We start from the raw sequence: 27,711 nt of genomic DNA, 5'->3' as shown, positions 1-27,711 counted from the left end.
CCTGTTTGGATTTTTAAATTATTTTTTAAAAATTTAGATAAACCAGCAGAACTCTGATTTAATAAACAATTGCTTAAAAACAATAAATCACAACCACCAAAAATACAAGGAAGCTTTACTGATTGATATCTGGGATATGTTAATTGATGTACTCTCTAGTGGATTTTAAGAACATGCAGATAATACTACCTAAAATGAAAGCATGTGTCATTATCTCCAAGAGTTCCCAGAAGCCCAGTAACAGTGCTAAATGACAGCACAGTGTGAATGTGAAGCAGCTGTGAATAGCTGTTTAATGCTATCACTCTAGGCAAACAACATAACAAGAACCAGCTAGATTCAGAAAATGTCCATTGCATTTTCTGTTTATTTTTCTGCATCAAAAAAAAAAAAAAAGAAGGTAGTAAAACCTCCAATCTCCTCATCTCCCTTCTTGCATCCTGGCATTACAAGGCCTTTATCATGTGCAATTTTCATGTTGCAGAAATAATTCATCTTGCTCTTTTATGCCTTGCTGACACAAGCATCAATGTGTGGTACATTATTAAACCAGTTGTCTCACTTGACTGGACTTTAAGACAGAATTCCCTTGTAGCCAAGTAAAAAATACTTCTCAGAGGAGAAGACCTGTCCACCTGGCTGTGTGTGAAATATGTGCTGGAATATGTACAGCTGCTGAGCCTGCCTAGCTGATGTTTTTTTTGTGCTGCTGTGTTGTGCTTGTGATGTCTACCAAAGTACTGGAAACCTTCCTAAGGTCAAACAAGTCCCATGGAAAGCAGAAAAGAGTAAGCTTAGATGCTTGTCTGACAGATGCTTCTCTCTGAACTGACTTTCAAAGACATTGTCTATCTAAAAGCTCTCTTTTGTTGGCTGCTTTATGCTGCTTAAATGCTTTAAATGGTTATGCTCAATGAAATATGGTGACAGGAGAAGGATGGAGCTCACCAGAGAACTAAGCAAGGGCCAAGGAGATTGCACAGAACTAAGAATCATCCCTCAGATGACTGAAACTGTAGGAAGAGTGGGTAGCTGAGAGAGGATGTTGAGTCATGTTACTTAGGGCATTAGGGGTACTCACTCTCCATTTCCAGCAAGTTATATATTTCTTCAACATTAGCTGAAAAACACAATGAATATTTCAGAAAGGTAAAGATTTTGGAGACATATAAATTATTAATTTATATTTTTCCCTTGACCACCATTAATTTTACATCTACTTGTTTGGGAAGGGTCACTGTCAGCTTACTGAGTTCTTGCTCCTGAGTTTACTCAGAAATTTGCATAAATATGAAGCAGCTGAATTCTGTGTCCTCCTCGTTTCATGTAGCGTAGAAAAATAAAAGGAATAATAAAACCCATTTTCTTCCATAATAAGTGCACTAAAAGAAAATGAGGAGACACACTGTGCATATGGAATAGTACATGTTCCTTCAAGACATCTTATAGTAGGATAACATGAAAAGATAATTAAAGACTGAAGTACGACTTTTCCCCATTTTAATAGAAAGCTGGAGAATTGTTAATCTGTCAGTATTGACAGACAGGTGAGCCTTTTCCTGTATGTAAAGATTTGAGTAATTTCATCTGGTTTTGGATGGCACGGGAATTATTGTATGCATTTCTATGCTGTTTCATTGTTGCTGCTCCACTGCTCCAGATGTGCTGTGTAGGAGCAGGTATAGTCCTGCTGTGACAAGAACTGCAGAGAAAATAAAGCCTAAACCACAAGTTCCCTACTTGGCTGTACTTCATCCTGCAAGCCATGTGGAAGATAGACAAGATGTCTGCTCTCTTGCTGTTTCAGTAATAAGCTGATATTATACATCTTCTGATGAAAAACCTGTTGAACAGAGGACAAATATTCTGCATGTGTGTGTCAAGTTTTATATGGTCTCTGGAACTTGGAATTTTTATTTGGAAACAGGTCCTTGGGCTTATGCAGAAACTGAGAAGCTCACCCCTGTCCTGCTTTGAATAAAGCTATGGTGAATTTCTGGCTGGTACCAGGGAAGATAGATGTTTGGGTCAATGCGGAACTCAGTGGTTTTTGGTTGTGGAGTGTTAGTAAAAAATACAGAGTTTTTATGTCTCTCTTCAGCTTTCCTGCAGTCATCCCTGGCCAGTAGATCCCTTGCCAATGATTCCAAACTATGCTTTGAGGAGTAAAGAACCAAACAGCTCTGCACCACTCAAACAGGCTTGATAACACCACACTACTGGGACAAGTGAGGACAAGAGTACACTTGGATGCCCCTCTGAAAACTGTTCTCTTGGACAGGCATTGGCATTGCATTCCACAAAGTAAATTCCTAAGCAGTATGTGGAGTTTCAGGTATTTCTCAGATTTGGAGTAGGATTTCTTGGGCTTGCTGATGAGCTATTAAAAAGTTTCTTTTTTCCTTTCCTTTTCTTTAGGTTGTTAAATAGAGGTGGAATGTTGCACAGTCTCCAAGAGTGGAGAGATATGTTTAGGGCCTTCAGTCCCTCACTGTTATCCCCCTTTTTGATTATTCTGCCTGTATTGATGGGAGGTAAAAGCAAATGTTAATTCAATGGATCTGATGGGCATTTAGCATGTGAACCTAGATAAAGAAACCAAACAGCTCTGCTAATCTGGGCAGAAGAGAATTTCTCTACTGTTATTCCAAAAACTTGAGTACTTTGCTGTGTGGAAGTGCTGGGCATAAAATTGATGGAAAAGTAGTCTTCTTGGATCTATCCTCCAACACAATGAAGAGTGAAATACTGCAAATAACAGGACATGTTCTGGTCCTGGAAAGTAATCTTTCTTAGCCGTATCCTGGGTTCAACCCATCACTGGGACCTGTGTTAATTCTCAAGAAAAACTGGAAATTACAAACTGGCAATAAAAGCTAAAATAAAGGTATTTCCACTGCAAGAAACTATGAAAAATTGTGCAATACACTTACAGATAGAATAAAAAGTCTGTAAAAGAGCCTAAAATTCACCACACTTTGCCCTTTCTGAATCTTTGTGTCTGTCTTACCAACAGTATAAAGTTTAACAGCAAGTGCTGTCTCTGCACATGGGATGGGGAAACCCTGGTTTTGTTTGTAGACTGGGGAATAAGATGCTGGAAAGCAGCACTGTGGAAAGGACCTGTGGGTCCTGATCAAGAGAAAATTCAATGCAAGTCAGCAGTGCCCTGTTTGCTGGGGGTGCCAAATCCTGGGGGGCATCAGGCCCAGCATGGACAGCTGGGCAAGGGAGGGGATTGTCCTGCTCTGCTCTGAGCTGGGGCAGCCTCACCTCCAGTGCTGGGGGCAGTTTGGGGTGCCACCATATTAAAAAAAACCCATTAAACAGTTAGAGAGCATCCAAAGGAGGGCCATGAGGATGGCGAAGGGTCAGGAGGGGAAGGTGTATGAGGAGCAGCTGAGGTCACTTGGTCAGTTCAGCCTGGAGAAGAAGAGTCTGAGAGGAGACCTCACTGCAGTTACAACTTCCCTGTGAGGGGAACTGGAGGGACAGGTACAGAGCTCACCACTCTCGTGATCAGTGACAGAACACAAGGAAATGTTGTGAAGCTGAGTCAGGGGAGGTTTAGGCTGGATATCAGGAAAATGTTTTTCATCAGAGGATGGTTGGGCACTGGAACAGCTCTTCAGAGAAATGGTCACAGCAGCAAGCCTGTCTGAGTTCCAGGAGCATTTGCACAAGGCCCATCCCATTTGGACTCAGGCCCATCATGAGATTGTTGGTGTGTCTTGTGCAGGTCCAGGTGTAGGACTCAATGATCCTGCTTGGTCCCTTCTAACTCAGCATAGTCTATGATTCTTCTGTCTGTCCCTTCTTTCTCTGTATTCTAATTCTTTGATCTTCTTTCCCCTTGTCTTCTTTTATCTCATAAGCTATCTTCTAAGCTACTGTCAGCCAACAGTATTTTCTTGCTTTCCCAAATGTCTCTGTGGATGATCAGTGTGCTCTGCTCTGGGTGTTGGCAGTAAAGAAGAATTTGCTCTAATTTTGCTCACTGAGCACCAGCTCCACACAGCTATTCGAATCTGAGTCAGTTTCTACTCTTAACTCCCTCCTGGTCTTATGGATAGTGATCATATTGTGTAGACCACCAGAACACACTGGAAAAATATCCTGAACTACTAAGCTGCTGAAAGATCAAAACTCTTCAGTTTCCTAAACATTTAATTGAATGACTTTAGTTCTTCTTAGGGCCATTTTCATACTTATTCAGTCCTCAGAGCAGCAGGCATCAGTTCAGTCTGCATTGTAAATGAGAACAGTTTCACAGCATATGATCACTTGGAGGAAATAAACTCTCCATTGATAGCCCTACAGTTCTCTTGAGCTAAATAATGTTAAATTTGACCTTGGTTAGCATTCTGCAAAATGGCTACAAAGAATTAATAAGTTAAAAAAAGTCTGGGCTCAAAAGTTAGTAGTCAATAGTTTCTACTCTGCCTGAAGGCTGGTTAGAAGTGAAGTCCCCCAGGGTCTATTCTGGGACCTTGTTTGTTTAATATCTTTATAAATTAGTTGGAAATAGAATGGAGCCCCATAAAATTTGCAGATGACACCAAAACAGAAGATGCAGTTCATAAGCTTGAGGGCCCAACTGCCTTTCAGAATCAGACTAGACAAAGCTCCAAGTATGTTCTGAATTCACTTATCTTGCTTTGAACTGCGCATTCCAAGGTCCTCTGCCCCTTGAAATGATTCTGGGATTCCAATGGCATTTTCCCCAAATGTTGATTATAACCCCATAAAGGCAAATCAACAATGTCATGAGCAGTTTTCTCATACAGTTCTTTGCAGTTGCTTCTCAGGATGATTCAGAATGAGACCTTCAGCCTGAGAAGCTTTCCTAACAGATTTCCTCACAGATTTCCTAACAGATTTCCTAAGGATCTGGGGACACAGTCAGCCTTAGTCCAACACTGAACTTATAGTTTTGGTAAGTGCCTCACTTGATTTTTCAAAAATCATGTTAGACTTGGGATTGGTTATGATGACGAGGAAGTTAACATAAAATAATTTCAGCATGAGGACAAATATGTGTCTTTAAATTGTTATTTCTGTTAATAAATGTGGGCAGGTTTTTGGCCTATGACAAAGACCATCTCTGAGAACACTGCCAGTTGGCAGCCCTTTCCGAATATTTTAAGAATAAGCTTAATAATAGAAAACTAAATAATTCACATGTAGATCATGACATTGTACCTACCATCATTTGGTTAAACAGTTGCTGACATAAGTGGCAGAGTAGCTATGAGTTCCCTGCTGTCTACCTGCATTTAGAGTTGAGTGAGTAGCAGAAATTTCAAAGAATATTATTTGATAATATTCATTGCTATGTTGTGTTCCCTGGATCAGAAGAGTGGAAAGTTCTTTTTGTACTTACTAACCTGATTTAAAATTTAAAATTAATGCTACTTTTCTATAATAATAAGCATACATATTTGCTTCTCAGATCCTATTAGAGGCTACTTAGCATATAGAAGAATAGCTTATAATAATTAGGAGAAACACTGATGTGAATCTAAAAGAAAAATACTAGTGACAGACAAAGTGTTTATTTAATTTAGGTTCTCTACCCACTCAGGACAGAATTTGACTGTGATGTGTGTGTCTGGTGGCTGAATTTTTGATAGCTAGGGTACTTACCTAATAGAACAATTTACATAAGTGTGAAGAATGATTGTCTCTTATCCCAAGACTTACAAAATAAAGAGATGTTCTGGAAAATGTTGTACTGTAGAATGCATAAAAAATGTCCAAGTAGAGAATGGCTGAGATTCTGCAGATGTCATGCTGTCTGATCAGACAGACAATCTATTGCTTTCTATCCTTTCTACTGTGCATCAAAATACTTGTGAAAAATAAATTTATTACTACAAAGTTCAATAGAAATTAATTGTATAGTGAGGTATTTCCCATGGCTACATCTAAAGGTAGAACCAGCACACATTGAGTTAACATGAATAAGAAAATATTACAGGAACATCATAATTCCCACCAAGTTCTATCCAGCTAATGGATGCTAGCCAGAGAAATACCATGTGCTTTTCAAAAGGAAGACAGGCTGAACATTACGAAGACTTTTATAAGCTTAGGCCAAGAATAATTTACAATGTGTTACTTGCCTGGCTGATGTATATTATATGAATCTATGATCTGAGCCTACTCCTGTTGTATCAGTATAACAGGTTGCAGAAAATGGCTGTCTTGCATTTCATGAGTGTTCCATTTAAATTTACATCGGAGGTCTTAAGCCCTGGGCCTATGTTGTACACAATACTGCTGAAAAGTGTTGGTTCGAATTAGGATGTGTCTTATTCCTGTTTAGCACTGGTTTTTAGTATGACACTGATGGAAATGTTGTGCTGGCACTCATGTCAGAAAAATGAAACTGGTTATGGTGAGCTCAATGGAAAATTAACACAGAGTGGTTCTGAGCCATTACTTTCTTGTTTACAAGCTCATCCCGCACCACTACCTTGACAGAAAAAGCATGACAAGGTGTAGGACAAAAGGAGGTCAGGAGTGTGATTATGTACACCTTGGAGCTCAGTTTTATTGCATTTGGGAAGTTTCCTGGTGTCTGTTGAAATGTCTGTCCTGCCTGTGTTGAAGTTATGGAGTATCATGGTGAGCAGAAGTGCAACCCAAGCAAGGTCTAGTCTGCTAAATCTGACCTTTTTCCCAGATGTTTTTTACAGGTTTGACCTACAGTCCTGGTTAAAAATCTAATTTCTGATTTTTGGTACCACAGAGAAAGAGACATTTGTGAAACAGTGTATTTTGAGCTGTATGCTTGGTTTTGTTGATTTTGATGTGGTACCATTTTTAGTTTGGTTTTGGTTTTGTTTCTTCCTTCAGTGGTCTTGGAGACAGAAGATCTTGTAGTTTGGATGGACCTCCAGTGAAGTATTTCATATCTGTTTGACACAACTGAGGCACCTTAGATTTAAATCTTTCTAGTATAGAAATACTTAACAGACCTAAGTGGCAAAGGATTTTGAACTTAATTAAAATAAACAAATTTAAGAAGTTATCTGACAAAGAAAGATGTTATACAACTATATATGAAAAAAACATCTATATGGAGTTACTAAATTGTATATAGGCATGTGTCAAGACAGCACCTGACATAATGAAATGAGACCTATATACACCATGGATGTTTATTATCAATTTCTTAGTTATGCTCTTTGTTTTGCCTGTGTTGCAGAAGTCTAATAATGGTTTCTGATATGAAACTATAAGCATAGTGACATTCCACTATGTTTCAACAGAATTTCAAGTGTCCAAACAATAGAATTTTTTTACATTTTACATTTTTCTGCTTGATTATTGCGTATTTAAGTGACTTAAGTTGGTAGTATTAGCTCAGTATGAAACTAGGAAAAGTGACTTAAGTACTTAGATGAGTGTGCTGATATGCAGTTGCTGAGACTATAAAAAATGACAATATTGGAAAATTTTGAATATTTTTTCCCCAATATATTCTTTATCTTCTTTCTAGAGACCAAATATTCAACAAAAATTTTTTTTTGATTGTTTCGGCAAGTTGAGACATTTAATACTGGAGAGGGTACAAATCCCATCATACATTTATGTGAATAATAAATAAAAGGTAATGGTCCATTATCACAAATACGCTTTGAGAACAAAGAATGTTTTATTAGGTTTACCTTGTTATGTTATTATAGCTTTCTTTTGTGAAGGCCATTCAAGCATGTAATCATTGGTGGCTTTATAAAAGATAATAAAGTTTATTAGTGTAATAATGGGCAATGAATAATACTTTAGAAATAGCAAATAGGCGGTAAAAAATGGGATAAGGTTAAAACTGTATGATCAAAAGCTATTGTGTCTTCTTTAAAAGAAAAGGGGATTTGCAGTCCAGTCTTCTAACGTGATTAATGGGTGAAAAAAGTAAAAAAGCTAGACTAATTACAGTCAATCAAAAAATAAAGAAATGACATTTGGATTATTATTCTGTAGGGGTTTTCTGGTGACTTTGTTTCTGTGTTTCTCATACCCCTGAAAGTAATCTATAACTTTTTATGTTTTATGGGGACCAGACAAACAGCATTTTTGACACACTTTCCTCTTGAGTGTTTCACATTCTTGCACTTGATTCCTTGTTCAATATGAAGCAAGCACACCATACTCAATGAACAGAATTCTGTAAGACTGGATTCTGTAATTTAATTTTTTTGTGTGGTAAGGTGACTTTGAAGTTAGTGTTAACTTTATCCATGAGAGAATTCCATGATTTTTGAAGAAGTGTGAGGTGTCATAAAGATCATAAAGAATGAATTATCTTTCAATTTCTTTTTTTTTTCTTTTCTTCACCTGCATGTGGGAAAGCTTTCATGGAATATGAAAGAGAACTTCAGTGGCCAGAGTTAGTAAATGAGTATGAGGAGACAGTAGCAGAATGCATCTTCACTTCTCTTTTGTGAATCTCACCTTAATGACCTGTTTTCAGCAGCTGATCTTGTCCTGTACCAGGGTATCCTACCAGATTTCTCATATAGACTAACTATACTTACTACACTTCCCCTTCTTCTGACGTGTCACACTGTGGATGCTTTTTGCAAGAGGTTATTTAATGAATTTCTTGCACCAGTAGATTTTGCTGTTGCCTTGTGTGCTGTCACTTTGCTGTTGATACAGTGCTCTCTTTTAAAGCAGTCAATTTACAAAAAATCTATCCCATACATAAATAGGAACAGTGATAATTGAAACAGCAGCAACAGATGAATACCAAAATAATTAGTTTGTTAAAACCATAAAATGGGTACTATACACTTTGGAAAACAGAGGGAAGAGCATGGTAACACCTCCTGACTTTTATCCAAGCTCCACTGTGAAATCAGAAGATGTTGTAGTGGGAGGCCCTTGATGAGATACCAAGAGCAAGTTCAGCAGTTTCTCTTGGCTCAGTTCTCCCAGTATTTCAGTATCTAACAGTTTATGCCAGATGTGCAGGCGTCCTTAGAGTGGGAGCCTCTTTCACCCTGTTACCATTGTACCATGCTGCATGTTGACAGTTTCAGAATTGTTCTCTCTTTTTTACTATCTAAGGTATTAGGAGTAAAGTGAAAATTATGGGACAACCAGGATGTGTTGCATCCTTTTAGGATAAAGATATTTTAATATTTTCCAGAATGCTTCAGCTATCATAATTTTATTGAGACCTGATGCTTCCTGTTTCATGAGGTACCACGTAAAACATCATTAGTGATGTTGACAATTTCAGGGGAATGGTAGTAGAATTCTGTGGTAAAACAATTCTTTCTGATTACTTGCTTTTTTTTCTTCTGATAAGTTTCTCAACACCAAAAAACTTCAGCTCCCAGCTTGGAGAGCAGTAGCACCTCTGCCAGTCCCTTTACTGATCTGTTGTATAAATCCATTAGATACCACAAGGCACTCAAACAGTGCTGTATGAAAAAATAAGTGGCTGGCTGGCTGGTTTGTTGATTTTGGTTTGGTTTTTTTTTTCTCCCCTTGGCAAAACAAGAGGCTGAGATATTTTTAGTTTCTTGCAGTACAGTTCTGCAATGCCTTGAGATGGAATACCCTGCAGTAGAAGATGCTAGCAGGTAGCAGATGGGCATTTGTCTATGAAGCACCTGAAAGTTGTGGTGGAACAGAGAGCTGACCTCAATAAAGATATAATGGACACAATGCAATATGTTCTCATGATGTAAGCTTTATTTTAACAGGGAAAAATAAACAAACCCCAAAAGTTCATCAATACAGTAAAGTAAAACAAACTTAATCCTATATTTTAATCTCATTTCGATGAGTACTTCTATTAAAAAGACTGTGGTGAGTTTTCTACTGGTCAGGAACAAGCTTTCATAAAAAATGTATGGAAATTATACTGAAAACACAACTAGGTTTCAACCTGTTTCATTAGCAGCCCAGCTCTTGGGAACATTTGACCTAGATCTGCCTACTAATACACAAACTTCATAATGATTCAAGACAAATTTTCATAATGAATGATGTTCACTTTTGCACTGAGGCCTGAACACCACCTGTATCTGTCTTAAATTCTGTCTTTCTAGACATAAATAGTATTTGATTCAACTGCTGGTGCCTAAAAAAAACCCAGCCTTTATATGGACCTGAATTTTTTTTTTTTTAATGTGAAGAAAGCTGGTGGGATTTTTGTTGAGTTGTGGGATTCCCTTTGTTGTTTTTGTTTGTTTATCTGTGTTTTTTTTCTCTTTCCTATTTGATAAAGATGCAGTAAACTTTTCATAGTGTGTACGTAGAATTTGTAATAGATGGGGGTTGGGAATAAGAAAAACTTGAACAGATGTTTAGAGATTTGTGTGAACTAAGCTTTTTCAGCCAGACCACATTCACAACTGGAGGCAAAAAATGAGTTGTGTGGACCTGAATCAATAAACACATATGAGTGAATAAACATGCATGGAAACACATGGCACGGCTGTTTATCATCTGTGGAGAGACACTTGTCCTGATGGAAATTCCCTCCTGGCTACAAAATTGGGTAGGTGGATGCACTCTAGCTATCCACAGTAGCACGTTGGGAATTAGATTTAGATGGTAAACACTTTAAAAAAGCTTATTTAAAATTCTTCTGACTTTCTTGTCTGTGGGAGTAGCACACACTGTCTACATGCAGGCTGACTGACTGGCAGTCAGGGATAGGCTTGGTAATAAAAATAAATGATAATGAAAAATGCATGGGTAACTGGCACAAAACATAGACCTGGAGGAGGGCCTCTCTTGTGTGTACTCACACCAGAGTGCTGCTTCATTACTGCAGTATCTGCAAGTGGAGAGTAACTTCAGTACTGGTGTCTTAAAAATGTTTTTAATGAATGCCCATGAAAAAAAAAAAAAAAAAAAGTCCAGAGTTGGTGTCCATTTCTTTTCCTGTCTCAAAGACTACTTTCAAATTTGATGTCACTTTCATGGCAGTGGGACTAGGGAATTTAATGAGTAAAAAATTGCCAAACATAATGAGTTCTAAATCAGGAATTTTTGAGGGAGATCAGGAGGAAGGCTGGGTATTGGGCTGTGTACAGCATTGTTCATTCTGTAGATCTTTGGTTTAGGGAAAAAGGGCCCTACTGGACTATCATTGTGACAATTTCAGGAACCACAGGATCCACAATTTATGTTGAAAGCTATCATGGGGAACAAATAAGCAAACAAAAGCCTGTATCCCAAATATATGTACATGTCATCAGGGAGAAAAATGAAGATTTAAAGAAGGAAAGGTGGAGGATTCTAAGTAAATTTTGAAATAGCTGGAGAGCTGGTGGGATGGAAAGATAGGAAGGTTATCTTAGAAATGTGATACGCACAATAGAGATCTAATTCCAAAAGAGATATCATACAGTTCTAAGTCCAAACAATAGAGAAGAGCAAGCCTGTGTACACGTAAGTGCAATCTTATTGAACAAGAGAACTAGAGATAAATTAATATTTTCTTTTTTAGGCTGTGTCACAGCTAGTGAGTAGTTTTGCATTTTAATTTGCTGTTGTGTTGATTGTGTATTCATGGAGGAAAAAGACCACACTAAACCCCCTAAAATGGCCTACCAGCCAATCCATTTAAGTTACAGGACTGTGCTTGCTCACTCTCAAAACAACATACACGTTCTTCTATTTTAAACCCTCAAGCATATACTAAAAGCTACTTTCTCCAAAGCTCCAGGTCTTCCGTAAGAGTGGACCTAGAAAGTTTTGTTTATTTTCTGAGAAATGTAAAATAGTTGGACAATTTGGGCTAAAATGGATCCCTGGCAGTCATCTAGCTTTTTTGGAATCAGGCTAATCTAGGTCAGACTTCTCTAGGCTTGTCCATCCATTTTCTGAGTAGTATCTTCAAGGATGCATATTATGAATCCTTTGTGGAAAACCTGGTCTTGTATTTGACCACATTTCTGCTGCAAGAGTTTTTTCTCACATGTAAATAGAATTTCCAGCCTGTTTCCTTTGTGTCTTTTCCTATCACCAGGTACTTCAAAAAGATTTTGCCTCTGTCCTTTCTGTATCCTCCTATTCAATATTTATTGGTGGTTAAGAGCTCCCTTTATCTTTTTCAAGGCTGAACAAACCCACTTCTCTTGGCCTCGCCTCATAATTATTGCAGGTCTTTGTCCAGGTTCAGGAAGTTTGGACAGATAAGGCGTGACAAAGATCGAGTGCACCACAGACCAAACTGCCAGCTTTGTCCTGAGTTCAACTTTTCCTAAGTGTAGCAGAGTTAATTTCCAGCCGAAGCTCAAAAGAAGTAAACAGGGACATGAACAGCAGTCTATTCCTCCACTCTTTTCCTTGCTGTTATGATATTTCCTTGTCACTGCTTAATTTAATTATACAGACATGCCCAAGGTCTGTCCCCAGAACCACAAAGGTACTGTTATATTGCCAAAACATTCCCTAGAAAGCTTTGGGCCCAGATCAGCCTTTATGCTCTTAAATATTTGCCATGAACCAACTGTTCAGAAGTTAGCCTGGGTCAGGAACCATTATCAATAGCTAGTCAAGACATCATGGCAGATCTTGGGAGAGTGTTTGACAGGAACATGGGCTGTTCTACGCCAGTTGGCCACAGGGCTAGTGGGCGGTCCCACACACAAGTAATTTGTGGATGGAGCTGTAATTCTAGACTTGACACAGCAATTGAAGGTAGCTTCAGTCCAGTGTAAGACATCTCTGCTGAAAAGGCGTTGAAAGAGGGTAGTGAACTGGAGCATGTGGGAGTTGAGTGAAATTGAATTTGAATTGGGTAATAGCAGGAAAGTGTGCTTTGAAGAGAAGCACATAAATCTTTCTTTAGCATTCTTTTAATGTCCATTTTTTTTTCCACCAGAAAACTCTTTTAAGCCGAGCAGGATGCAAGAAAATGAAAGATAGTAACAGCTGAAATTTTAAGAGAATTTATGTTTCAGGGGATTTACAGCTTTCACCTCAAACTTTTTTTCCTTGCAATTGGCTTGTTGGCCACTAGGTTATGTTGTTTTTGTATTTCAACACAACTTTATGAAAAATCATGCACATCTGTGGATAGATAAAATGTAGGAGAATAGAGATGGTGAAGGTAATCTAAGGAGTTACAGCTGTGCCAATTATCAAGCATTAAGAACAAGCCTGCCCTTAATAGGACACAGCTGGATCAAATTAAGAGGGGTATTGTAAAAGAGCAGGTTGGCTAGTTGTGATGTGAGATGGAGTTTGTTGGCTGTGCAGAGAAGAAGTTGGAGTCAGTGCTGTGAGGAGCTGCCCATGAGATATCACTGAGAAGGTACGAAACCTTTGCAATAAGATGGCAACACACATCAGGCAGAATAACCTTGATTCTCAAAGTGTACAAGAAAAAAAGAATCTATGCCTGATTTAATTGATATTTTTCTCTACATTCAGATAATACTTAAATATTGAGAGTATGTATAATGGAACATTGTAAAACCCAGGCAGTGCTTATGGAACCACCTCACATTCTATTAATAAAGGAAGAATTCTGGAAATTATGAGAAACAGGAAAATATCAACCACATATCAGAGCTACTTTGGTACCCAGTATTATGATCTGATCAGATCTGATCTCATGGCTTACATTGCTTGAAACAAGAGGTTGAAGTGGAGACCTTCTGAGGTCCCTTCCACCTGAATGATTCTGTAATTACCATATTTATTAGCTGATTTCAAGTTCACACAAATAGTGTAACAAAGGGAAATGACATATGACTTGGGAGCTGATTTTATGAGCTGTCTGCAAGTGCTAAGTGCTCTTAACTCTTGCTGATTTTGACAGAAGGTGAGATAACTCTGCAAGTTCATAGAATCACAGAATCATAGAATGGTTTGGGTTGGAAAGGACATTTAAAGGTTATCTACTCCAACCCCCTGCAATAAGCAGGGACATCTTCAACTAGATCAAGTTGCTCAGGGCCTTGGCCAGCCTGGCCTTAAATGTTTCCAGGGATGGGGCATCCACCATCTTGCTGGGCAACCTGCTCCAGTGTTTTGCCACTCTCAGCATAAGAAATTTCTTTCTTATATCTAGCCTAAATTGACCCAATTTTAGTTTATTATTTCTTGTACCACAACAGGCCCTGCTAGAAAGTTTGTCCTCCTCTTTCTTTAAAGCCCCCTCTAAATGTCTGCTAAAAGGTCACCCATGAGTTTTCTCTTCTGCAGGGTGAAAACCCCCCACTTTCCCAGCCTTTCTTCACAGGAAAAGTGTTCAAGCTTTCTGATAATTCTTATGGCTCCTTCCTGGACATCTCAATTCAGTGGACATTTAATTCATAAAATTGTCTTCCTCTGCTTTCAGAGTGTCTAAAATTACACGATGTATAATCAAGTAACAAACTCTCCAACTAAGGATTTTCCTGAAAGCACTTCTAGCTTTCTGTGGTAAATGCAGAATGTTCAGATTGGTTATGGGAAAAATTACTGATGGGCATTTAATTCTGCATGAATCACCAAGCTGGGGTGGGTTAGGGTTAGTAGAGATGATAGAGTTATACTCTCTCTATATATATAAATAAATATATATATATCATGGGTAGGTACCACCTGATTACCATGGGCAAATCTAGCTTTTCTGTACTTGCTAGGTCTTTAGACAGATATCAAGGCAACTGAGATCCAGGGGTTTTTGCTATGTACAGTCTTGTTGACAGAAGAGCTATCTCAACCTACCCAGAGAGAATTTTCCTTTAAATATCCAGTGACTTTTTGACTTGGAGCCATTTACAACCTTGCTGTGGTTTAACCCCAGTCAGCAGCCAAGCCCCATACAGCCACTCTCTCACTCCCCCACCAGCAGGATTAGAGAGAGAATTGGAAGGGTAAGAGCTGGAAAAGGCATGAGTTGAGATAAAGACAGTTTACTAGGGAAAGCAAAAGCCACACACAAGCAAAGCAAAACAAGAAATTATGTCATTTCTTCCCATGAGCAGGCAGGTGCTCAGCCATCTCCAGGAGGGCAGGGCCACATCACACATGTGACTTGAGAAGACAAACGCCACCACTCCAAACATCCCCCCCTTTCTCCTTCTTATCCCCAGTTTTATACACTGAGCATGTTGTCACATGGTCTGGAACACCCCTTTGGTCAGTTTGTGTCCCCTGTCCTGGCTGTGTCTCCTCCCCTGCACCCCCAGCTTCCTCGCCAGCATGGCAGTGCAAAAGGCAGGGAAGGCCTTGGCTCTGTGTAAGGCCTGCTCAGCAATTACAAAAAACATCTCTGTATTATCAACCCTGGATGAATCCACACACAGCCTTACACCAGCCACTGTGAAGACAATGAATTGTACCCCAGCTGAAACTAGCACAAAGCTGAACCACAGAAAACCTATACAAAATATTCTGGTTAGCATACATGTCAAAAATAGTAATTTAAATTAGTGATATATATTGATTGCAGGAATAAATAAAACAGAGTTCAGTGGCCAGAGAAGTGTCACACAAAGTTGTTCTCACAGAGGCTGTAGGCTGACAGCACTTTATTCAGTAATGTCAGAGTCCACTTTCCTTTTTCAGGTTGGTTATTCCTGGCACTCTTCTTCTCTTCCTACTTTTGTCCCTAGCACAATTTCTGCAGCTGGAGTGAACTGTATCAGGTGATGATCAGTTATAACCTTTCTTCTTGGTTATTCTTAACCTGGCCCGTTCTCTGGCTCACTGCTCAGCTGCACAGATATTGGTATAACTGAGTGGGCAGTGCTGAGATAAGGTGTGTGCATGTCACCAGGGAGGGAAAAGGTGAAGCTATTGGAGCAGAGATACTGTTATGGAAAAAAAAACTGGTTGAATGACAGCCTGAAAATGTGGTTCAACAGCAGTTTAAAACAATCTGAAACAGAGCTTGCTTGGTTCTATTTTTTTTTTTCTTAACAGGGAAGAAGTGTAACTCAGCTTGTGATATGAGTTTATTCTGGTGGCTCATGGTGCAGTCATGCAAGGGAGAAGGAGGAATGCTCTGCTGTGGAGCAGATGTTATCAGGATAAACTCCTGTGGAACACTGCCTTTTGTCATCAAAATCATCAGGAGGATTTACCAGTGGGTGAAGTACTGGATATACCACTTTTCCCATCCAAAGGGCTGATACAATCCTTTCTTAAAAGTGGGACATTAAAAATTATCTCCTGTTTAAGTCTGAAGTAAGTGTAGCCTCTGATTAGATAGATTCAGATCAATAAAAGGTATTTCAACTACTGAACAAGCTTCTCATCTCCTCAGAACTTTGGTCCAGTTTGTCCTCAGGAGAAATGGGGATGCATAAGAAATTTTATGTGCAGTTTTAAAAGCTTGTATCAGATGCTAGAAAAGAATGAATCTTTCAGTAATCATCTATAACCAGTGCAAGAGAGATAGCAAATATGATTATGCAGGTAAATAAAACAAGGTACACATCCCAAAAAACTTCTAGCACTTGTTTAGTTCCAGCTGGAAACTAATAGCCTGAAAAAATGCAAAGCCTCATTTCCTTCCAGGAAATAAGACTGAGCTGTCTCATTTGTTATCACCTAGCAGGAAGTTTTGACTGAATTTGAGGCTACAATTCATTTTGCCACTAAAAAATTATGAATGTTTGAGGTGGTACTAGGAGCCTGTAGGTTCTGATTCTGCAGCAGCCAGCAAACAAGCTCATAGGGAAAATCAGATTTTTTGAAAGATTTGACACACCAGATGCATTACTACAGTTGCTTGGTTTCAGCAAATTAGCATTCTCCAAAGGAAAACCATTGATTCAGAACATTGCCAGCTACCACTAATTAGTGAAACACTGTCTTCAAAGTTAATATTTGCACCTTTAAATGGAGGTTATCATACCTGAAAATCTGCAGGAAAGAGCTATACAAATTAGTCAATGTCTGAAGTATTCTGCTTATCACAACAGATTTAAACTCAGTCTGACTTGGGAACAAGGGGTTCAAGAGAAATTTTGCTGTAAAATAGATACATATAGAAGAAGTCTGAAGCAGATTTTTTTTTTTTAATTTAGCAGACAAAGCAACTTATTGGACTCTGAAGTGAGATAAATTCAAACTATGAACCTGATGTGTTTTTTTTTTTAACAGGCTGAGTAATAAATCACTGAGCAGCTTAATTTTCTCCATCATTTATGTCCTATTAAGACTGGATCTGTTCTTGATACATTCTTGCACATCCACAAATGCACTAGAAATACCTCAAAATGAAGGAAGATGACCCCCTTACTGCACTCCCTGTCCCCAAATCCAGCAATGTTCCTGGAATGGGCTGTTTGCTGTGACAGGACTTTTTTGTTGGCCCTGCTCATATCCCAGCTGAGAGATCTGGGTTGGGACTTGAGCAGAACTGCTGCTGCTCTGCTGGCACAAGAGACTGGGTTTGCTCCTCTGCAGTGCTGGGCTGGCTGTGGTAACGTGCTGAGACCAGACTACAACTCTTTGCATGTTCATTCACTTTCTAGGATAAAGTCAAAGGAAGAGTGTGACTTCTTATCCCAAATGGTATCATTGAATACTGCAGTTTAGCCCTGAAAGCTGCTAGAGGGAGAGTATTAAGACAGAGGTGAAACAGAGAATAGAATCAGTCTTGTCTTCTTGCATCACAAATGATGTTTGGTGTGTACAAAATTACTAGATGTTAGAAATTTGTCACCTGAGCAAATTTTGCTGACTCACCTTAGATGAGGAATTGTCCTTTTTATTTGTGTGTGTTTGCTTCTGTGATGTGCAGTCTCACTAGGAAAAAATTTGGAAAAGAAACATGCATGAAAAGTACATTTAGAGCTGTGTATCAAATTAAGTGAAAAGATTGAATGGTTGAGATACGAGAGACCAATGGAAGGAAACTAGTCTTATTTAAACCTCTATTAATATTTTCAGAACTTGCAGCCTCTTAATGAAACATCCAGGGAATAAATTAAAATCAATAAGAGAAAGACCACAAAGTAGCAGTGGTCTTTCTAGAATAATGTTCATCCAGGACACTGTTGCCTGAAACTTGCAGGAACACATGGGAATATATTTAGTCAGTGAAAGTGTATTGAAAAACAATAAAGATCCTCAACTGACTTGAAAGGGGAATGGCTTGCCAATTAGATTCGACTTTTCAAATAGCTTGTAGAATCACAGTCTTGTTTAGGTTGAAAGAGACCTTTAAGAGCATTAAGTCTAACGATTAACCCACCCCTGTCAAGCCCACCACTAAGTTTCAAAGTATCACATCTACACATTTTTTGAACACTTACAGGGATGGTGTTTTCGCCAGTTCTCTGTGCAGCCTATTGCAATGCTTGACAACCCTTTCTGTGAAGACATGTTTCCTAATATTCAATCTAAACCTCCCCTGCTACATTCTCTCATCCAGTTACTTGCTACCTGGGAGAAGACACCCACCCCCACCTCACTGCAAGTTTCAGGCAGGGACAAGGTCTCCCCTGAACCTACTTTTTTCCAGGCTGAGTACCCCCAGCTCCCTCAGCTGCTGCTCAAAGGGCTTGTGCTCCAGACCTTTCACCAGCTCCGTTCCCTTCTCTGGACATGCTCCAGCACCTCCACGTCCTTCCTGAACTGAGTGGCCCAGAACACAGGATTCAAGGTGTGGCCTCACCAGAGTACAGGGGGACAACCACTGCCCTGGTCCTGCTGGGCACACTATTCCTGATATAAACCAGGTTGACACTGGCCTTCTTGGCCACCTGGGCACATTCTGGCTCATGTTCAGTCACTGTCAACCAGCACCCCCAGGTCCTTTTTCACTGGGCAGCTTTCCAGCCACTCTGCCCCAGTCTGTAGGTGATCCTGCAACTTTAATATTTCCTTCTTGAAGACTGTCCAGAATTCCTAGATCCCTTCAACCCACAAGACTCCCTCCTGACAGAGCCTCTCAACCAGTCAACAGGCCAATATCTGCCCTCTGGAAGTCCAAGGTGGCAGTTCTTCTGATCCCCCTCCTTACTTCAAAAACTATAATTTCATGATTGCTCTAAGGGTTTGTTTTTTTTTTTTTTTTCTTTCAGATGGTCAGATTAAGTAATGTATAATTCTAATAATGATTACTTTATTTTTCCCCCTTCACTCTCCATTCTTCTTTTGACAAAGATAAGACACTTTTCAGAACCTTGAATTTTAGGCAGATTTTTCACTAGCCATTATGTCTTTAATTTTGTTCTTTCTGCATTTTCAGGAAGGCATATCTATGTTTGTAATGTTGCATGTGTTATTTTGATTGCTGAAGGCAATCATTCTCATGATGAATTTATATGTATGGGATGAAAATATGCACATAAACTTCGTCAAGTATTCCATTAAAATGGAACTACAGAGCTCAGTGACACACAGATAGATGCAGTGGTGAGTTGCAGAAATATTTGGATTTAGATGCATGTTGGCAAGCAGTCAATTAATTTTATAACTGCAAACCTCTCTGTACTAAAGAAATAATAAAGGGTCTACACTCTCAGTATACTGGGGGAAAAATTATACAGTGAACCTGCTAAAGTGAAAATGGTTTTTCAGCTAGTCCAAAGAATTTGAGAAGTGGCTGGGGAACAGCAGTGCTGTTTTATAGAAGTTTCTTGGATTTCAAAATTTGTTTTCATTCCATGTTAGAATTAAAAAGCTTTTTTTTTTTTTTTTTTTTTTTTTGGGAAGAAAATGGCACTTAAAATGACATTTAAAAACTGCTTTTTTTAGAGTAAGGCAGGTCAGGTTTTGTCTTATTTCCTCAGAACTTGAATCACAGAAACTTACAGCTCACAAATTTGTTGAAGCAGATTTGTCAGCTTTCCATATTCCTAAAATGTTCTAGCAGCTCTGCTATGTAGGTGTTTAGTTAAGTGTACCTTTTCTACATGGATATTCCAAGGAGACTTCAAGAATTCACTTTAAAGGAGGGGCCTTTCTTCTGCTGTGTGTTTTTCAGAGATTGTCAGCCTGAGAAAAAGCAACACCTAGATTTACAAAGAGAAATAGGATGGAACTAAGATGGAGTGATCACCTAAGGCATCAAAATGAAAATTGATTATTCACTTATAAAGATAAATATCTTTTCCATTTTGTGTTCGGAAGTTATTTGTTCATCTAGAGTTGATAGAAAAGGTAACTGGACTGTAATATGCAGAACTGTCCTTATTTACAGTGACTGAAGTTCACTACACTTCTATGTCCTGTCTGATTTTGCCTCCCCTTTCTTTCTCTGGGCTCAAATTTTCTTCTTGCTTTGTTTCTTCCTCTGCATAACCCAGCTTTTAAGTTGCCTTTGGCCATCTGTATTTTCTTGCATTCCCAAATGTGGCATTCTCCCTGGAAATACTGTATGTTCTGCTTTGACTGCTGGCAGCAAAGAAGACTTTACTCAAATTCTGCTCACTGAAGCACCAGCTCCACATGGCCATCGGGATGTGAGTAAATTTCACTTTGCTGCCAGCACTCAGAGCAAAAAGCTGCATCAAGAGAAAACAACAAAAGCTGTAAGTTCTAAAAGGATTTTCTGAAAAGAATTAGTTCATTTATGTGATGTACCTTACATAATATCAAAAGAAACAGCATAGCTGCTGGGCTATTTGGTTCATGATTCTTATTCTTGTGCAGCATTGTAGAAGTTACTGCCCTCACTAACTCATGCCATTTTAGTGGCATGGAACAATTCTGTTTATAAGATTAGAGCTTTAAAACCTTTTTGCACTATGGTCTGTCTGTGATACTACATAATTAATGACTTTTCATTTTTTCTCATGTAAATGAACATACATAATTTTAAACATTGATAATATTCAAAATATATTTAAAGATTTTGCTGTGCTGGGGAACATGACAACAGCTTGTATGGATGTGTCAGAAGTGGAACAACCAGCTCTGTTGGCAGCAAATATCTGTGGTGACAGCATAGGTGGCATATTTGGAGCCCTGGAAACTCTTTGGTGGTAGAAATCAACCTAACACAGCTACAGGGCTGTCAGTGTAGGACTGAATGATGAAGCTGACCTACCTGAGTTACAAACAAGATGTGGAGCTTACACATCCCTTAGACTCCAGGGACAAGTGTAACCTCCAATTCTGCCTTGTAAATCAGGGGCCTTTCTTTGGATTAGTCATGTCATGCAGATGATATTTTTTTGTCCTGTAACTGAATAATTGCAGATATTTCTGGCACAAATATGGAACCTGTTTGGTTTAACAGGAAATTTGCTGCCCTCACACCTAAGAGCCTTCTTCAACTTTGTCTCCATACAGAATTTGCATACACTGCAACTGGAGAGTAAACCATAGCCAAAGGAAATTATTTTCCCAAACAAAAATTAAAATTAATGCAAATATTTTTTGTGATGTTTGCTAGTCCCTGTCATGTTAGTGACTCCCTAATGAAAGGTACAGTCTGCAACAGGACGGACACCTTGAGAACTTAAGTCATGTAGACAGGATAAAAAAGTAATTGGCAGAAGGATTCTTTGCAGACTTATGCACAACTTTGGCAGAAGCTGCTTCAATTTTCAGCTCCCTATCCCATTCATTGTTTCAAAGCAACAGAGGAAATAACCTTTACTCTTGTGTACTTTCAGTGATATAATTCTGCCACGGTGATAGAAGACAAGAAAAATCAGAGTAGTCTAACCCAGGAAATGCAATTTTTGAATCACTTAATAACTAAGTTTGTGGGATCTATAGTGTCTTTAAATGTAGGGTTTTTTAACAGTGTAATCCACAAAAACAAATTTCTGGTTTTGAAACTGACTCTTTTCAGAATCAGTAGCACACAAATGCATTCCTATATGTGAAAATGATAAGCCTTAAGAACTAGGTGATCGTGTAAATCATTGTTACTATTCCTAGTACAAGAGCTTTTAGAGGACCCTTGCTCTGTCCTCCAGTAGGATACCACTTAAGAAGTCACTGCAGTGAAGGAAAAAGCCTTCTAGCAAAATCTAAAATGCTAAAATAAGTTTTGAATTAAAGAAAAGGACTGTCCCTATTTCTTTGCAGGAATAAGAGGCACAAGTTCTGTTGAACAGTTTAAGAAAAATTGTCTAAAACCTCTTCCTTCCCTGTATATAACCCACTGCAGGCATTTAAACATCTGATAATGTCTACAGTTTCACAGTGTCTTGGCTGAATGAAGTATCAGAGTGCCTGTGCAACACCTAAAGATCTTTGGATCTATAAGGAGGATGGAACCTAACCTGTGGTCATCAGTTACTAAGAACATTACAAGCTCAAAATGAACAAAGTGAGTCTTTTGAATTGCCGTGTTTTGTGAATTTGCCTCAAATTCAGGGTACCTGAACTGGCACTCCCAGCAATCCTCCAAGCAGCAAGATTTGTGGAGGTTAGAGAGGAAGGTCAGAGAAGCTCAGCTCTAAGGTGCTGAGGAAGTGCAGTACACTTAAGAAAGGTACACTTAATACCGTACTGTATGACTAACATATAGTATTGTTCATGGCATGTTTGGACTGATAAATCTGTGCTTGGCCCTGACCAAGAAAATAATCTTTTGCACGAAGTATGTTGAAATAGATTTACTTGCACAAGGATTTGTCCGCGGAATCCATTGCATTAACTGAAATGGTAAAAGAAAACAAAAACCCCAAAACAAAAGAAGACTGAGAGGTAATAAAACTTCCCATCCATTCCTAGGCCATCTAGAATGAGACAAAGAAGGAAATAGAGCTGTTCCTAGACATGCATCCTCTTCTGGGTCTTTCACAGTGCAGCAGGGGCCCTCCACAGTGCTTTCCCCACAGTGATTACATAACTGTCATTAAATACATAGACTCCCTTTCAGCAGTGCCTGCTCCAACAAGGGCAGCTGCTGCACCCTGTTTAATAGCTCAGGGCTATGTGAACCAACAGGCTAATGTGAACCAAAAGCTATAACAAAATGGCAGCAAAAGTGTGAGAGAGAAGAGGTGAATCTCAGCCATTGCCAGTTCCTGGCCCAGGGAATCTAAGGCTTCAGAGTTAGTGTGCAGCTTGCTGACTGCACTGACTCCAGACACCTGCAAGGTTCTGTAGCAGAAAATTTGTCTCAAAGAGTCACTGGAACATAGACAAAGCTGCCATTTAGGAGTATCTAAAGGAATCATGGTCTTTTGGCCTTGTTAAATTAACTTATTCCGTGTATGCCAAGCAAGGCCTCTTTTGCAGAAACAGTACTGAAATCTTTCCACATGAGCCTAAATAAGCAGTGGGTGGACAAGGTACATGCAAGCATTAAGCCACATGAATGCAAAGAACGGCATCTATAAATGTACCCAAAATAGTGATAAATTAGGCAGGAACTATTTATTTTATTTATAAATTAATTGTGAAAGTAATGCTTTCAATAGTCCTGATGACATTAACCTTCTACTTAAATTTCCCTTGAGACTGATCCCTTCTCTTCTCAGAACCAAATTTGATTAGAACATTTTGGTCCCTGATGTTTTAAGCTTTAAATTTGTTCAACTAGAGGGACATAAAATCCTTACTACTGTAAAAGCCTCAAAAAATGTGGATAGGGAATCAGAGAAAAATATAATATTGAATTATTAAATAGGGCAAGTTGTGTATATCACCTATTAGAGGCAGTGGAAAACACTGAAAACCAAAGAATTTTATTCCATACAAAATGGTATCTGTGTTTTTATTCTAAGCACTCAAAGGTACTGGTTTCAAAATGTTAAATGGAGTGTGAAAACTTCATTTTTTAAAGGGATATAATTTTTGGATTTTTGGAAAGAGTTATTAAACCATGTCTAATATATCTTGTCAAATGCCTAATCTTTAGCATCCCATCCTTTATTCAATATCATAAATAGGAGCACTTTCACCTATATAGTTTATTAATGAATTTAAAGGGAGAGTTTTTCTTGACACTCTAGCTAAACTTTCTTTTTACTGTTTCCTCTCTCTTTTCATGTCCCAAAGCCCATCATTTTACATATTTCCTGTGTTATTATGCTAAATAATTCCTGTTCATCCTCATTACATACTTTTCATATTGAAATGCTTTCCTAAACTACACTGAAAATGGTGATTGTGTCATTAAAAATTATAATAATGCTATTATGCCTCCCCCAAAGTCTACTTAACACAAGATCAAGAGGGATCAAAAGCACTTAACCAATGGGTATAGGAGCAGAGCCTTTCCAAAAGGCCAGCCCAATGTCTGATATGAACAATTGTCAGGAAAAAAGTGTTTTGGAGCCTGCTCTTTCCTCCAGGAGACACTTATCAGCCCCGTGCCAACTGCTGCTTTATGCTGTGAGTTTCTCACAACACTCACCTTGAGTTTCTCCCAACCCTTACCCTAGTGCCATGAAGACCCTGAGAATAAGGCTTTCAGCCACACAGAGGAAGAAATTCTCAGTTAAGAATTGCTTTTATAGTCCAGTGCTTCTTTCAATTTTTCCCTGCTCCAGCTGCAGTTGTGCTCCTTTTCTCTTTCCCAACTTTAGCCCTACACATTAACACTATACCTAGGATGCTGTGTTATTTTGAGCCCATGTCACAAATCCCTCTATCATTCCAGCTGCACCCCTAGGTTCTGTCTCTATTGCACCTCCTGAGATGAAGTTCAGGTATCTTGTGTATTTATTGCTGGGTGAACGAAAAAGCCTAGAGCTGTAACTTGAATGGGGATGGGAAGTGACTGCCTAAGCAAGTTCTGGATTTCAGGGCCCTCCTGAGAACCTTTTCTTCTTGACATGCGTTGTGTCTTCAGCTAAGGTCAATCCTCAGACCCTGCACTAGGTTTAAATTTAGGATTCATACTGAAGTTAGGGTTTGGATTAGGATTGGCATTTGGAGAGGAAGAAAGCCAAACTTCCAGGGAATAAGTACATGGAAGGAGTCAGAAATGGTATTAAAAACATGGAGATGGAAGCTTTATTGAAATCTTTGTAGTTATTTGTACTCCAGGCATTTGACCTTGCTTTTGGGTTTAGCAAGACCTTTTGTGCAACTGAACATGCATAATATTTTTTTGACTGAAAAATGCATCTTAAATTAAGAGGCATTCCTGCTTATGTTGTTTTTGACTGGTAGATATTCCTGTCTCACTAGGAGTCTCATAATGAAACAAACAGGGTATATATCAATACATAGGCTCCTGAAAGAAAAATAGTCAATGTAATGGAAGTAGTTTATATCCCAGATGAGGTTTTTCTGTCTGAGAAATTCTAGAGCATGGCAATAGACATTTTTTATCTTTGCAGAAGCTTTGAAATATTTCTTGTTGCAGTCTTTTTTTCCCCACACATTTTTTTCCTTTTTAATCATCTGTCCTATTGAATGTACATCTAACCAGGAAGAGGTTTTGCAATAGAATGAGATGCAGCACCACCAATAATTAATGCCATTCAACTTTACAGCCATGATTTTCTATTTTCTTTCATCTCTGGTAGCTATTTACCCCTGTGCAAAGTGAGTACAACACTAACAAATCAGATTGCTTCTCAATTTACATATATACAATGTCATTGCTTAGGAAAACAGTACTTACATGAGTAAATGAACAGTTAAACAGCTGACTTACCATTTGCATCTGCAATCATAATAATGGCTTGCATAGACTAACTGTGCAATTGTGCATCTCTTTGTGTGGATGCACCTGCCTTATAGTTCTCTTCACCTCTGCTGCACATATATTTATGAAAATTTAGCAACTAATGTGTTTTAGTCCCCATTTCTGTTTGTTATTTAAAAGATGGCACCTCTATCAACACCAATTTTGCAAATATTTTGGGTCATTTATTCAATCAATATATAGTCTGAAGTTAAGATACCACACAACAGTTTATCACATTTTTTCTCACTATATTAAAAAATAATAAAAGGAAAAAGACAATGAAATAATTTGTTTGGATTTCTCTCAGCCTGTTACTTTAAAATATCAATGCATAACCACAGAGTAAAGCATAACTAACTGGCAAAATTATACAGTATTGATAGCAAAAGCTTACTCATGAATGATTTTAAACAGTCAAGATCTTAAACATGCACATTGTTTACCATGCAAGGTACTTACATAGCTGGCTAAATGTTTCTTTATTTGGACTTAACAAACACTGTCAGTGGAAGAAGTTGACCCTTTAAGGGGTCTTTGATGCCTCAGATGGGTGTGTTATGCATTGCAAAACAATCATCAGAGTAAGTGCTGTGTGTTTACCCTGACTCTAAGCATGCATGCTAAATCAATTCAAAGAGATAAATTATTTTTTCCAAAAGCAGTATCCTTGCTTTTGCCTTCCTGCCTGAAAAGCAACTGAAATAACACAGCTTTCTGGACCTATGTGGGGATTATACAGTACATTAACTTTGTTCTTATCCTCTGCAGCAAGGTGAATTTAATCCTTTTAGGACACATACAGGAGATGCTATTTGATTTACTGTAGGTTGCTTCATTATTGTTGCTAATAATAATGCTATCTACAGTAGGTAGATACTAGTTTTGCATCTTCTGCATCTTGTCTCTCTTCTCCTGTAGAAAAGGTATTTGAAGATGTGTCTCAAGATATTTTTATTCCCACAAAAATCCACCAAATTCAGCATATTCTGGTATTGTAGTGATTCCAGCCATGCAAGGCACTCTACTAATTAAGTTTACTTTTTAATAGATCTGGAATTGAAGGACAATTCTACAAACAGAAGTAAAATATAACACCTGCCAGTCTCCTCTATTTTGCACATTACCCTTCTGGTAACTTCAGTCAGTGCTGACGTCATCAGTGATGTCAGTGGGAAGACATAAAAACTCCAGTGAGCTGAATCACAAAACTTCTTTCATATGATAGTGTCCCTTTAAACTACATCTAATTATTTTAACTGTGGTAACAAGATATTATATTTTTCAAAAAAGATTTCAAAACTGAGCACTAATACAATGTATTTTCTTTTTGCAGATGATACTGAATCTGAATCCTACTTGAATGGCATCATGTACTGCATTCACATTCTGAATAGAGAAACTAATTCCATATGAAGTACACTTACTGCAGATGCCTTCCCATTGAAACTGAGACACTCTGCATTTACAGTTTTGTGAAATGTTCTAGTTTCAAATTAATTATAAAGGGGAACAAAGAAGTCCATCTACAGGAAAAAATACTCCATTGTTGTGAAGACTCTCTCCAATATAGCAGCAGCTCCATTTGAACAAGTAATCACTGATTCCTTTAGGGACACAGCAACTCTTACCAAGATATGTAGCAGGACTGAAGGAAGCTGACAGGACAAACCGAAACACAGTGCCTGTTTATATAAATAGAAAAGGATTATATAAATGCTAGTGGACATTAAATAAAATCATGATCAGCCAATTTGTCTACACCTTAGGACACAAACTGACCACACTTGTTGGGGTTTTTTGCCCCAAGTGAAAAAACCTATAAGGCTCATTACTTTACATACAAAATCTGTGAAGTTTTACTGGCATGCTCAGAACATACAACCAGGTATGAATGTTGATTAGTGCCTTGGTCCATGGACTGATATTCAGAGAATCCAGGTCTAAGTCCAAGATAAATTGTTGTCTTGTACAGTCATACAGCATCGTTGGCTCAGTTTCTTTTGTTTCAAAGAGGGAAATAATAGTGTTTATCTCCTACAGTACTTAAAGTATAATATTTTTTTGTATTAAAAACAATTCAGAATTTTAGAGATCTTTTTTGGCCCTGCTACAACAGTCTGAGAATACAAGATTCTCACTGAGGTAGAAAGTGTTTCTTGACTCTTTGCATACCTTTG

General features: G+C 38.4%; 1 long non-coding RNA gene across 1 annotated transcript in view; it reads left to right on the top strand.

Moving 5' to 3' along the window:
* The window catches only part of LOC135299500 (uncharacterized), a 138,338-nt gene extending 110,841 nt beyond the window's left edge, over positions 1 to 27,497 (top strand). The window contains exons 4-5 of the long non-coding RNA XR_010361475.1: positions 22,052 to 22,213; positions 26,868 to 27,497. This is a non-coding gene — a long non-coding RNA (uncharacterized LOC135299500). The remainder of the gene's footprint in view (positions 1 to 22,051; positions 22,214 to 26,867) is intronic.
* The last annotated feature ends 214 nt before the right edge of the window (positions 27,498 to 27,711 follow it).

Source organism: Passer domesticus, chromosome 4, assembly GCF_036417665.1.
Source record: "Passer domesticus isolate bPasDom1 chromosome 4, bPasDom1.hap1, whole genome shotgun sequence".
NCBI classification, from domain to species: Eukaryota; Metazoa; Chordata; class Aves; order Passeriformes; family Passeridae; genus Passer; species Passer domesticus.
Note: the sequence above shows the minus strand (reverse complement) of the source record. Positions and strands in the feature narration are given on the sequence as shown.